Genomic DNA, 14,545 nt, shown 5'->3' on the forward strand with positions numbered 1-14,545 from the left:
CCAGAAACTTAACTGGACCAGCAACTTGAATACGGTGACTATATAAATAGATCAGAGGCTGGATATCCTGTAAGTTTAGGTTTATTATTGTCACATCTATTGAGATATAGTGAAAAGCTCTGTTTTGCATGTAATCCAAACTGATACATAGAGACAATCAAGTCAAACTCAAGTACAATATATAGATCATAGGGAAAGATACAGAGTGTAGAATATACTGTAGTTCTCTGCATTAGTTTGCATCAGTAGAGCATCAGTTCCTTAAACAAAGCCCAATGTCCTCAACGGGGTAGTGGTGAATCGAGCACCTTGATTAATACCCTAGGTTATGGAAGGATCACAAAATCAGGTTCACAAGTCTGGTATCAGAGGGGAAGAAACTTCCTGAGTGAGTGATTTGCTTCTCCAAGGCAGCCATGCTGAATATTCAAGCTTGTACCCAGGCACACAATAGGTGCAGCGTGTTCCATCTACATACCTTCTCCAAATCCCAATGCACCTCCCACATTCTTGACCTCTATCACCCAAATGAAGAACGATAGTGGAGAAAATAGCAAGAACACGTTAAAGTTCTCTTCCAAGTCTTAATACCCAGACTTGGACATCTATCGCCATTCCTTCATCATTGTTATTCAAAGTTGTGAAACCCCATCCAACTAAACTGGTAGTTCTTTCATTGCACAGAAGGTTTATGTTTATTAAGATAGCTAGTTACCAATTTTTTTTAAGGCCAACTAGAGGTAAACTTCTTCAGAATGAAGAATAAATTGCAAATAAAAATAGTTTGGTCGGACCATTATGTGTGACACTAGATATATTCCAATGTTTTCCTGAAAAACCTTTCATCCCTCATTTTAAATGAACTACTTCATCGCACTATATCCTAATGTGTGTCCCATCCTGTTCATATGTGTGTACAGTCTCTGGAATTCCAAATGTTTCGGTTTTTTTGTGTCATAAAAGAGAGCCCTGAAAGTGTTTCTTGCTCACTAACAAGCTAAGAACATCTTATGATTAGTGGTAGGAGGGGGATTCTGTGTGTCGTGATCTTCATTGGAACTGCTAACAAAGACATAACTAGGAATGAAGCCCTGCGGGAGGAATTTGAGAAACTAGTGATCAAATTAAACACAATAACTCAAAGATAAAAACCTTGAGATTGCAACATGAGCCACCTGTAAATTGATATGGGTTTGAACAATACAGGGAGTTAAGCACCTGGTGAAGAAGTTGGGGTGCAGAGGGATTTAATTCTTGGGATGTTTGGCAGTAATGGTAGAACACAATGTGTCCATTGGGATGCGGTCTTAAATATAACTGGGATTAGTTAATTAGGGCTGTATTAGGGACTTTAAACTCAAGGGGCTGTGGATGGACAGGATTAAAATAAGGGAAATGTTATAAATTTAATAAAGAGAAAAGCTGTGGCCATTGTGCAAAGTTGCAATTTTAGTACAGCAGCAACTCTACTGCTCTGCCGCCATATATGTATATATGTCAATATACTACAGTATTTATTGGATTTTTACATATATACTGGATGAGTGAAAGTAGTAGTAATAAGGAGAACAAATTCATGGAATGTATATAAAATGTATTTCTAGATCTGGGTGTTGAAGGCCCAGCTAATGGGAAGGCTGTTTTAAATTTTGCTTTGGGCAACAACGAAGGATTATTTGATGGCTCTTGTTGTGCAGGTTCATTTAGGGAAAGGTGTCTTTAACAACAAAATTACAAAGGTATGATATGCGAGTTGGCTTGGATGGGTTGTTGAAATTTATTGATAGAGATCATGGTGGAGAGGCAGTGGTTTACATTAAAGGATCTAATGCAGAAGCTGCAATTGTGAGACATTCCTTTCTGGGGTAAAAACACAAAAGGAGAAGCACTCCAACCATGGTTAACAAAGGAATTTAAGAATACTATTACAGGCACCTTGCGCTTGATGCAGGCTTACATTCCTGAAAAGCAGTGTGTAATTCAAAAATGCATAAATGAATGCTATAAAATGTAAACATTTTTACAGGCGTATATTTGAGTCCATTATTTAAAAAATACAGCGCACAAATTAGGGTTTGGTATTAAACAAGTGCCTAATTTCAAAACTGCATAAATCAAACACACGTGAGGTGCCTGTGGATCTAAAGAGGAATCGTGGAAAGTTCTCAGTGAAAGCAAGCGTAAGGATTGAGAGCAGTTTAGAATTCAGCAAAGAAAGGACAAAGAGAGTAATTAAGAGTAAAAGCTGAATATGACAGTAAACTTAAAGATGAAGAAACAAGGAACTGCAGATGCTGGTTTTTGTCAAGGAAACACAAAATGCTGGAGTAACTCAGTGGGTCATCTCTGGAGAACATGGATAGGTGACGTTTTGGGTTGGAACCCTTCTTCTAAAATGAACTGCAAACTTTTTACGGGTATAAAGGAAAAAAGATTGATGAACTCAAATGTAGGTCCCTTATAATGAGAAAAGTGAGAATGGGGAACTAAAAAATGACAGAATTATTAAATAAATATTTTAGTTTTTTACTTCATGGAAGAGGAAAAAACTAACTTCCCAGAAGTGCCAGGGAACCAACAGTTTAATGAAAAGAAAGAATTATAGAAAATTAGCATCAGAACAAAAATAGTGCTGGAGAAATTAATAGGACTGAAACCTGATATATTCCCAGGGCTTGATAACCTGAATCCCAGAGTACGAAAATGGGTAGCCATGGATACAGTGAATGCATTGGTTGTCGTCTTCCAAAATTCTATAGATAAGGAAGATCCCTGCAGACTGAAGGGTGGCAGATGTAAATGCATTATCTCAAGACCTCCAGTTCCAGCAACATCCTTGCAAATCTTTTCTGCATCACATCCTTCCAATAGTAAGTTGTACAGTCCTTCAAGTGTGGTCTCATTGATGCTTTGTGAAGCTGTAACATGACATCCCAATTCTTATACTCCATGCTCTGATCCATGAAGGCAAGTCTGCCATATGCCTTCTTCGCCATCCTGTCCACCTGCATTGCCACTTTCAGGGAACAATATACTAGTACCTCGGGTCTCTCTTTCGACGTTTACCAGGACTCTGCTATTCGCTGTGTATGTCCTCCCATGGTTTAACTTCCCAAAATGGATCACCACATTTGCCCGAGTTATATTCCATCTGCCATTCCTTTGCTCACTTACCTTGCTGATCTAGATCCTGAAGTAACCTTGAACCATCTTCTTCACATCACCAATTTTGGTGTCATCTGCTAGGTTGTTGATCATACCGCTTATATTCTCATCCAAATCGTTAAGACTTTGAATCTAAAGGCTAATTACAGCACACTCTGCAGTTGCTTTGGTTTTCTGTTTACCTTGCCACAAGGGCATAGTTTATAATCTTGAAAAATACTAATTTGGAGGAATATGTGAATTGGTACTTTTTTATTGAACGTTATAATACGTATTATGTATTATGATAATAGACAGTGCTGTATGAGGAAGTGACGAAAGCGGAGAAGTTGCTGCCCCAGTGAGATAGATCGCTTTGTGCTGAGTGGTCCATCCCGTCTGGACTACTGCAACAGCCTCCTCTATGGTTCACCCTCAAAAATCATCAACAAACTCCAACACATCCAGAACTCCGCTGCCCGTCTACTCACCCACTCCCCGATCCGTGACCATATCACCCCCGTCCTTCACAAGCTCCACTGGCTCCCCATCCCCCAGAGAATCCAGTACAAAATCCTCCTCATGACCTACAAAGCCCTCCATAACCTGGCCCCATCCTACCTGACTGACCTCCACGGACACACTCCAACCCGTAACCTCCGCTCTGCTGCTGCAAACCTCCTGTCCCGTCCCCCATCCGGACCAAACTCAGATCCTGGGGGGACAGGGCTTTCTCCATCGCTGCTCCCACACTCTGGAACTCACTACCCCAAACCGTCAGAGACTCCTCCTCACTCACCACATTCAAAACATCACTGAAGTCTCACCTGTTCAGCACTGCCTTCAATCACTGACCGTCACCTCACCTTCTTTTTCCTTTTCTCTTCGTTTACTTATTTATGTATTTATTTTCTTTTATGTTTTAGTAAACCTTGTAAAGCGTCTTTGAGTGTTTAGAAAAGCGCTATATAAATGTAATGCATTATTATTATTATTATTATTATTATCCATATATGTTTTTTGAGAGGGTCTTTTCCAATTGTGGGAACATTAACTTTGACAACCGCAGTGAAGTCATGGAATTTGCAGATGCTGGTTTGCAAAAAAAAGGCGCCAAGTTGTGAAGTAACTCAGCAGATCAGGCAGCATCTGTGGAGAACATGGATAGGTGACGTTTTCCATTGGGACCCTTCTATGGACTGGATACAGAATTGGTTTCCCAGTAAGAAACAGAGGGTGGTATTGGAAGGTTGTTTATCGGACTGGGGCCTCTGTCTAGCGGTGTGCCTCAGGGATTGGTGCTGGCCCCATTGTTGTTTGTTATCTATATTCATGATTTAGATGAGATTTGGGAGCATGGATAGGCGATTTTTTGGGTTGGGACACTTCATCAGACTGAGTCAGTAACTCCAAGAAATTTGCTGACAAGCCTTGCAAAAGTTTCACCTTTATTTAGAATTTAAAAGATTGAGGGGGGATCTTATAGAAACTTACAAAATTCTTAAGGGGTTGGACAGGCTAGATGCAGGAAGATTGTTCCCGATGTTGGGGAAGTCCAGAACAAGGGATCATATTGAATGGCGGTGCAGGCTCGAAGGGCCGAATGGCCTACTCCTGCACCTATTTTCTATGTTTCTATATGGGGTGATCTAGCCCAGACTGACAATGTATATCTTAAAATTTGGATATGGTAAGATCACCTTATCATGGAATCTGATGGCTGAAAAAGAGCTATGGTTTATTGTTTCTGCTCTTCAGCATTTTCTAACTATCATTTAAAAGAGGAACACAAAAATGAAGTATTTTGTCATGCACTATACTTGTTTTTTTTCGTGGATGGCTTGCATTAACACATTAAAGAGAATGTATACATTTAGCTAAGGATGGTTCTAAATACTTCACAAGGAAAGCTAAGAATTACAAAGATTTCCAATATTTACCTGAAAACGTTAACGTTTTTACCTAGTGTGATATTAAAGTAAATATAATTATAGATAATTTGAACAGGCACAACAAGTATTGCTTTTCCAATTGATTACATTTGCAAATCATTTAAATATTCTCTGCATTAGGTGTTTTCTGTGTAACTAGGATTCATATATTTAAACTTGTTGGGGGCAAGAAATAAGAAAATGTTTTGAAAAAAGAGTTGTGATTTTTACTTCACTGTTGGCAAAGATGATGGAAGCAGATTTAGCAGTAGGATTTTAAAAATAACTGGACAAGGGATGAAAATACACGGCGTGAGAGAAATAGTAAGGCAATGGAACCAATAGGAAAATAAAACCAACATAGAAACAGAGAAAATAGGTGCAGAAGTAGGCCATTCTGCCATTCACTATGATCATGGCTGATCATCCAGAATCAGTACCCTGTTCCTGCTTTACCCCCATATCCCTTGATTCCGTTAGCCCTAAGAGCTATATCTAACTCTTGAATACATCCAGTGAATTGTCCTCCACTGCCTTCTGTGGCAGAGAATTCCACGCATTCTCTGCATTGTTGCAGACCTGATTACTTAAATGACATATATCTACACCAGCAAAACAAAACCCCACAAGGTGTTGGAGTAACTCACTGGGCACCCATTGCCAGGTTGAGATCAATAGGTTGTTGTTGCTGTATATCCTGTGATTTTTTATCTGGCCTTTTTCACACCTTACCTTTGTACCCTTCCATATCACTACTTTCCATCTCCCCAACTCTCAGTCTGAAGAAGGGTCTCGACCCGAAACATCACCCATTCCTTCTCTCCAGAGATGCTGCCTGTCCGCTGAGTTACTCCAGTCATCGGTATCAACCTGCATCTGTGGTTCCTTCCTACACACTAAGTCATTTCATGTTTCCTTTTACAGTGTATTTTACTTTTCTGCAGGCCTCATCAATTCCTTGCAAAGATTCGTTCTGCACACATGAATAATCATCAAACATAGAACTTTGGCCAATTGATTCTCTAGCCCATCTCTAATCCATTGGGTTGAGGTCTGTTAGAACGATCCTACCACTGCTTTGACCGAGATTAGTTAATGCTACTGTCGTGGGTTGAACTTAAAATCTTCCTGATGTCTAATGCTCAGGAACGTGATTTATTTACTTTTGATAAACTTCATTTATTTTTTTCACTTTGTTATATTTGCAGGTACAGAGGATAAAAACAGTTTAGTGTAGGTAAATTTGGAATGGAAAGTGTTTCCCTCAGGACACCAATCTCAATTGCACAATGCAACCGAGAATGACTTCCTGAGGGAAAACACTTTCCATTACTAAAAGGCCTGTTGTCTGAATTACGCACAGCATGGAGCACGGCAGGAAAAGTTGACTTGAGCAGGTAAATTAAATATTACTTAAATAATATGCAGTCATGAACTGAAGTGTAATAATACTGCTGGATAATAGATATACATTAAAATCATTATCCAATATTGTGGGGTTAAAACCATTTCCAGGGTTCAGGGACTATCAGCTCTTCTCTGTTTAAATGGAATACCAGCATTTACTGGAGAAAAAAGCTTGTATCATGACTTGCGACACAGAATATTCTGCCGACATTTGATGTAAATTTGTTTTTTTGGTCCATTTAATAACACCGCAAATAAAAACATCCACAGAAATAGAATTATCCACATTGCACGAGCTCGGCAGCAAAATTATTGTTCATGGTGATGACATGGTTTTGGAAAATGAAAAAAATAGGTTGTTGAGAATTTGAAGATGAATGGAAGTCATGAGGTAAACAAAAACAAATGCTAAGATGGATTTTGCACTGGGCTAATGTAATCTCAAGAGTTCTCCGTGCATGAACAAGACTTTGCCCTCTCAGTCGAAGGACATCAGAATCCATTAGTCGCAATATTGCTTTTTAAAATGCATTCATCTATATTATCTTTGAATTTCAAAATACATTGATTATCCTGTATTGGTAAATTACTGATCAAATCAGGAAAAACGTGCAAGGATGATTTCTGCCTCTAACCTGTCATGTACTGATTTATGCCCACAAAAAAATGATTGTGCTTACAAATTTAGAGGTTATTGGTGATTGATGATGGAATACTCGTCACCCTCTTGTCTTGGGCCAGGCAAAGCAACGGAATCCAGCACTGGTTCTTGAGCTCTGCCAACCACTCTTGCAGTTATTCCTCAGACCTCAATTTTGTTATTTTATTGTATTACATTATGCTCTAAACAGCTGGTTTAGACTAAAGATAGACACAACGTTCTGGAGTAGCTCAAAGAGTCAGGCAGCATCTCTGGACAAAAAGGATGGGTGACGTTTCAGGCTGGGACCCTTCTTCAAACTGAAGAAGGGTCCCAACCTGAAACGTCACCCATCCTTTTTATCCAGAGATGCTGCATGACCTGTTGTGTTACACCAGCACTTTGTGTCTATCTTTGGTATAAACCAGCATCTGCAGTTCTTTGTTTCTGCAGCCAGTTTAGGCTACTCAGACTTCACTTTAGAATCTTGTCGGGAACGGTGAATGGAGGCTTTTATTCCATCCTTTTGAAAAGTTTAAAGTTCCTCAGAGTAAAAGGGATTGTGTAACCCAATCCTTTCTTTACTATTTACACCTGCATGCATCCCTCGCTTATCCCAAACCAGCATATCTGTGTGAAAGTTGGAGCAGGAGTGGAGGGCAAAATGTTTTACATCCTACCCAAGAATGGAAAGGCACAATTAGCAGAGATGGTTGTCCATTACTTGAGAGACTGGCGCACAAAAGACTCACAGCCATCTTGTGAAAGCTGTATAAACTGTAGTAGTATACCTTCATCAAAAGCAAACAACTATAGAGGCTGAGAATCTAAAATAAAAACCGAAAATACTTCAATTTTAGTTTTATTGTCTTTTGCTTTTGGTGGGTAATATTGTATAAAATATACAATAGATTTTTGACTGCATGGATCTTTCTAGGATTTGGTTTTGACAAATTTAAAGTATGTTGAATTCTTTGATTTCCAATTACTTTGTAGATGACTTTAAGAACATGTTGCCAGGACAAGCGGGTGGGAGCTATAGTGAGAAGTTGAGTAGGCTGGGCCTATTCCTTTGAGTGCAGGAGGATGGGGGGTGATGTTATAGAGGTGTATAAAATCATGGGAGGAATAGATCGGGTAGATGCACAGAGTCTCTTGCCCAGAGCAGGTGAATTGAGGACAGGACGACATAGGTTTAGGGTGAAGGGGAAAAGATTTAATAGGAATCTGAGGGGTAACATTTTCACACAAAGGGCGGTGGGGTATGGAACAAGCTGCCAAAGGAGGTAGTTGAGGCAGGGGCTATCCCAACATTTAAGAAAGAATTAGACATGTACATGGATAGGACAGGTTTGGAGGGTTATGGTCAAACGCAGGCAGGTGGGACATGTTGGCCGGTGTGGGCAAGTTGGGCCGAAGACCCTGCTTCCATGCTGGATCACTCCATGACTCCATAAAATATGCATATAGATATTCTAATCTTGGTTTCAAATTATTAAAGTAGTTCAGATGGCTTTAATAAATGTAATTGGATATGAAATTCTACTAAGTGTTTGACACTGAAGTTTTTGGATCAAATTAGAAATTTTAGAGTAATTGTAAATGTCAGAAAGTGTTTCTATTTTCACACCTGCTTCAGTGATCATCATAATGTCACAGCCACGTTGGGTTCTTATTTTACAATCTTATTTACTTACTCAGATTTGAGATGGTACAGCTTTCACAAGTTCACAAGTTATAGGAGTAGAATGAGGCTATTCGGCCCATCGAGTCTACTCTGCCATTCAATCATGGCTGATCTCTGCCTCCTAATCCCATTTTCATGCCTTCTCCCATAACCTTTGACACCCGTTCTTTTGTTAAACTATATTTAATATTTATATTCATATATTTACACCAACTTCATGAAACCATATTTGACGTTTTCGACAGATTTATTTATATGTCATTAATAAGTCATTGTTGAATTTCTTGTTTAATTGAGAACAGATTATGTCAGATGAATGATCGTCGAGTGCTAATACTGTGCTACATGTGTAGTCTTTTCAGTGCAGCCAATAGTCTTCTCAGGGGTGACTTCATGTTATAGCTAAATCTGAGCTGAACCATGCTGCAAGCAGGTAAGATCAGCTTGTAACCTGTGTGGGCTTTGGGCTAGGGTAGCTTGCTTGACTGTGGTACCAGACTGAGAAAATTTGAATTGCCCTCAAATTTAATCTGCATTTGATGAAGATATATGCAAACTGGTCCAAACGATAAACCCAATCCCAGATTACCGAATAAAAATGGTGTGGACATGTCTGCCCGTGCTATTGAGCTCCTAATTGCGTGTTTGGGATTCATCTCCTGTCTGACAGAGGTATTGTGTTGAATTGCCATAAACGTGTGTTCGACAGCTGACTCACTCATCCCTTTCTGTCGTGTCATTTGGGGCATCAAACAAAACACGGTGCAGGTTTGGCATTGGGTTTAAATAGCGCTGGGTTTTGGAAGACTGTTTAGTTTAGAGATACAGCAGGGAAACAGGCACTTTGGCCCACCGAGTCCGCGCCATCCAGCGATCCCCACACACTAACACTATCCTTCACACACTAGGGGCAATTTACTATTAAAGCCTAGCCAATTAACCTGCAAACCTGTGCATCTTTGGAGTGTGGGGGGGAAACCGGAGATCCCGGAGAAAACCCACGCAGGTCATGGGGAGAACGTGCAAACATCGTATGGACAAGCACCCATAGCCGGGTTCAAACCCGGGTCTCTGGCACTGTGAGGCAGCAACTCTACCACCGCGCCACTTGGACTGGAGTGGACTTGTGTTGGATCTTAAAATTACTGCCTTCCACTGTAGTCATTAATCAAGCAATAATTCTATCATTTTGGAATGCCTGTGACCATTGGTTGTATTTTGGAATAGACTATTAAACTTTCAAAAAGCCATTGTAGGATTTGGTTTCTCTGGTGTTGCATGTAGCAATATGAATGCAAGAGAGGAATTCGTTCTGATTGTCGTTTTTTTAAAGAATAAAAGTAAATTGTTTGACTATGCTTTTCCGTTTGTATGTTGTATTCTGAAATAGTGCCTCAGAAATAATACAAACATCAGTTTATCCCAGAGCACAGGGTTCTTCCATTTGTTATTCTGGTGACCACTTATGATCTATTGATCACGATTTTACAGCTTAGTTTGCTTGTCTGGAGAAAATGGATAGGTGACGTTTGGGAGTGGACCCTTCTTCAGACTGAGAGTGAGGGGAGAGGGAAACTAGAGGTAAGGAAAGGTTCAGAACAAATCAGACCATTATAGTAATATATTATACTGAAGAGAAAAGAGCATCTCTGGAGAAAATTAATCAGTGACGTTTCGGGTCTGGACCCGTCTTCAAACTGATTGTGGGGCGGGGAAACGGACGACGGGGACTGGGAGGGTGGGGATAAAAACCACAGGAAATCAGGGCCAGCAATAGTAACTACTTTTAACCTGTTTATCTACAGGAGATCTTTGCACGTGGGTCTTATCTGAAGACATTTGCAGGATTCTTGATACTGTTTTAGGTGAGATTAGCTAAATGAGGAGATGTCAAGTATTCAACTTTCTGTCCTGGTACAGCAAATGAATAGTAAATGTGCTTTTTTGGACAGCTTTATTCTACTTTTAATATTGAATTTACATTTCTATTTATCTGTAATTAATCACTCGTGTAGGGGAGTTTTTTTGTTTAAATTATCATTTTATATTTGAAAATTGCTTCAATTGCACTGTTTGGTGTTTGAAAAGACAAGTGCAGGATGCACCCATTTTCAAGAACTTTAGTCCCGTTTTGATTTAAGTTTCTTGTTTGTAATATGAAATTATTGTTCATAAGTTCTAGGACCAGAATTAGGCCATTCGGCCCATCAAGTCGACTCCGCCATTCAATCACGGCCGATCTATCTTTCCCTCCTAACCCCCATTCTCCTGCCTTCGCACCGACCCCATGACACCCGTACTAATAGAGTCATAGAGTGATACAGCATGGCAACGGGCCCTTCAGCCCAACTTGCCCACACAGCCAACATGGCCCGGCTACACTAGTCCCACCTGCCCGCATTTGGTCCATGTCCCTCCAAACCTGTCCAATCCATGTACTGTCTAACTGTTTCTTAAATGTTGGGATAGTCCCAGCCTCAACTACCTCCTCTGGCAGCACCCTTTGTCTGAAAAAGTTACCCCTCAGATTCCTATTAAATCATTTCCCCTTCACCTTAAACGTATGTCCTCTGGTCCTCGATTCACCTACTCTGGGCAAGACACTCTGCGCATCTACCCAATCTATTCTTCTAATGATTTTATATATAAAATGATTACATAATTTTATACATAATCAAGAATCTTTGTGGAAACACAATTTTTTGGAAGGAATGGAGGCTGTAAAATGATCATCCACATTGTCATGTGCACGAGGTTCATTAAAAAAGTAAATCATCTAACAAAGGATCACACCCCTGCACTTGTCAAAGGAATGGTATAGTAAGAAAATAACTGCAGATGCTGGGACAAATCAAAGGTATTTATTTCACAAAATGCTGGAGTAACTCAGCAGGTCAGGCAGCATCTCAGGAGAGAAGGAATGGGTGACGTTTCGGATACTGGATTTTATGGCAGAAGTTAAAGACTGCATGTGTTAAGGTTGTGCTCATAGTTATTTTTAAATTATATATAAATGTTTCTTGATCTTTATGCATAGGGTAGATCTTGTGATCTTAGAGATATAGCGTGGAAACGGGGCCTTAGGCCCACCGAGTCCGCACTGACCACCGATTCCCTCACACTAACACTGTCCTCCACACACTAGGGACAATTTACAGTTTTACCAAGCCAATTAACCTACAAACCAGTGCGTCTTTGGAATGTGGGAGGAAAACCCGCGCAGGTCACGGGGGGGGGGAACGTACAAACTCCATGCAGACAGCACCTATAGTCAGGAACGGACCCGGGACTCTGGTGCTGTAAGGCAGCAACTCTACCGCTGCGCCACCGGGTCGCCCAATCGTCTTTTTTCCATTTTCCAAATCTCTTTTTTTATTCTGGCCTTGCATTTTCCTTTGATACCCTTCAGTTCTTGCACACTGGTTTGGTTGTTTTGATCAGACGTTGTACCTTTTTATTCTCACTTACTGCTGATGGAAATCCTCGGTGATAAAATAAACCTCTTATTACTCTGGAGAAAAGACATCAAGGTCACTGACCACTAACATATCACAACAGGCAGAAATAAGTTGATGCAACATTTCCATTAAAAGGCAGCAACTATAAAATGACCTTTTCTGTTTATGGTCTTAATACCCTTTTTGTGAATTGGAAACATGCAATTTTTGACGTTGTGCATCCAGGGCTGCATGGTGGCGCAGCGGCAGAGTTGCTGCCTTACAGCCCTCACAGCGCCAGCGACCCGGGTTCCATCCCGAGTACTGTCTGTATGGAGTTTGTATGTTCATCCTGTGACCGTATAGGTTTTCTCTGAGATCTTCAGTTTCCTCCCACACTCCAAAGACATACAGGTTTGTAGGTTAATTGGCTTTGGTATAAATGTAAATTGGCCGTAGATGTTTTTCGGATAGTGTTAATGTGCGGGGATCGCTGGTCAGTGCCGACTCGGACTCGGTGGGCCGAAGGGCCTGTTTCCGCGCTGTATCTCTAAACTAAACTAAACTAATCTTTATGTACAATGTTAAATACAAGTTTGCCTTGGGTCCGGCACTTGAAATTAAGCATTAATATCCATTTTCCAGAGGCTATTATTGGTGCAAAGCTGTGTGGGAGGAGTTTTATCCAGGGGAAAATATGTCTTTTGATTTGCCTTTTTTTGTAGTATTTTTTTAAAAGTTAATCTGATTGTACAGACAATGTGTTTCATTCAAATGGAATCTTATGTTTTTTTTATAAAAAGTTTAAAATAATTAATATTTTTGTATTTCAATAGTTTGTATTTGATTTAATATATTCATTGGCACTAAAATGATGTGATACTGCTTAACATCAATACATGCTTCATATTGGTTAACTGATATAGAGTTATTCCGTCAATTTTTTTCATCAATTTGAACTCAATTGTATAACATTTAGGATTTGTAGAGTCATTTAAATGTCTGATTTTTATAACAGTATCAGTTTGAAAAATTGCTTTGCCATGTTTCTCCTTGGCAAATGGAACCAAGCAATGAGTTTGTAATGTGAAAAATGTGAAAATGCAGTCTTTCCTGAAGCAGGGTATCTAATGTGTGTCTGTTCGTCAGCTTTGACTTTGCACGTTAATATTTTTAACCTTTTATGGGTTAAGTTGCAGAAGGTGTGCGTTGAAACGGGGCATCTGTGTCCTGACTGAAGGATCAATCAGGTAGATGGATTGAGAAATAAACTGCATGAACTCAGAGGCAAGTGTACAATTAGAGTAGGTGAGCTCAATGTCAGATCGGATGCTGAGGGGAAAAATGAGCTTCAGTGAAGTTTTCCAAAAAAAAAGGTGTTTAAGAAAAATTATTTTTTAAAAATGTGGAAAAAACTAAGTGTGGTGGGGAATTCTAGATCTCATTCCTTTCCCTGAAGCTGCTGTGTAAAATAACAGCATTGCTATTAACCTCTTTGTTACTTTGAGACCAACATCTAACCCAATGTAAACTCTTACGGTCATGTCACTACGTATCTTTCGTCTCCAAAACCTTTTAGTTTTAGTTCAGTTTAGTTTATTGTCACGTGTAACAGTGAAAAGCTTTTGTTGCGTGCTATTCAGTCCAATACTTAGCAAGTATTCAGCTTGCAATTAATTTCTTTCCAAAGGCAGTGTCAAAATTCATTCAAAGCAAATGAGTTATAGGTTCATAAGTGATAGGAGCAGAATTAGGCCATTCGGACCATCAAGTCTACCGCGACATTCAATCATGGCTGATCTATCTTTCCCTCTCAACCCCATTCTCCTGCCTTCTCCCCATAACCTCTGACACCCGTACTAATCAAGAATCTATCAATCTCTGCCGTAAAAATATCCATTGACTTGGCCTCCACATCCACAGTCTTCTGTGGCAAAATGGCATGTCTTTCCAAACTTATGATAGCTCATTTACTTTGCCCCTGCCTTTATTCTGTTAATATCATCATTGTCTCTTTAGCTCTTTGCATTTGTTTTCTGTGCAATGTAAATTTTGTCTTAAATCAGCCGGAATTGCTAGATGATGCATCAAAAGAGCAAAGAAATGAGTGTGGAAACATCAGTTAGTGATAGAATTAGAAATTAGTTTAGTTTATTGTCACGTGTACCGAGGTACAGTGAAAAGCTTTTTTTGTTGAGTGTGATCCAGTCAGCGGAATGACTATGCATGATTAAGATACTGGAAATTCTTGATTTCAGAATGTAAGCGTTCAGCTGCCACAGGCATTTTAGAACTGGCA

At 39.8% G+C, this 14,545-nt stretch overlaps 1 protein-coding gene across 6 annotated transcripts in view; it reads left to right on the top strand.

Moving 5' to 3' along the window:
* znf423 (zinc finger protein 423) overlaps nt 1-14,545 on the top strand; it is a 341,953-nt gene that overhangs the window by 12,755 nt on the left and 314,653 nt on the right. The window contains exon 1 of one of the 6 annotated variants that reach the window (XM_078400413.1): nt 6,388-6,472. The exons of 4 other annotated variants lie outside the window; for them this stretch is intronic. The gene's annotated coding sequence lies outside the window, so the exon portion shown is untranslated. Of the gene's footprint in view, nt 1-6,387; nt 6,473-14,545 lie in introns of those variants that run through there. One more of the 6 variants, XM_078400414.1, reaches the window with a different exon arrangement.

Source organism: Rhinoraja longicauda, chromosome 6 (genome assembly GCF_053455715.1).
Source record: "Rhinoraja longicauda isolate Sanriku21f chromosome 6, sRhiLon1.1, whole genome shotgun sequence".
NCBI classification, from domain to species: domain Eukaryota; kingdom Metazoa; phylum Chordata; class Chondrichthyes; order Rajiformes; family Arhynchobatidae; genus Rhinoraja; species Rhinoraja longicauda.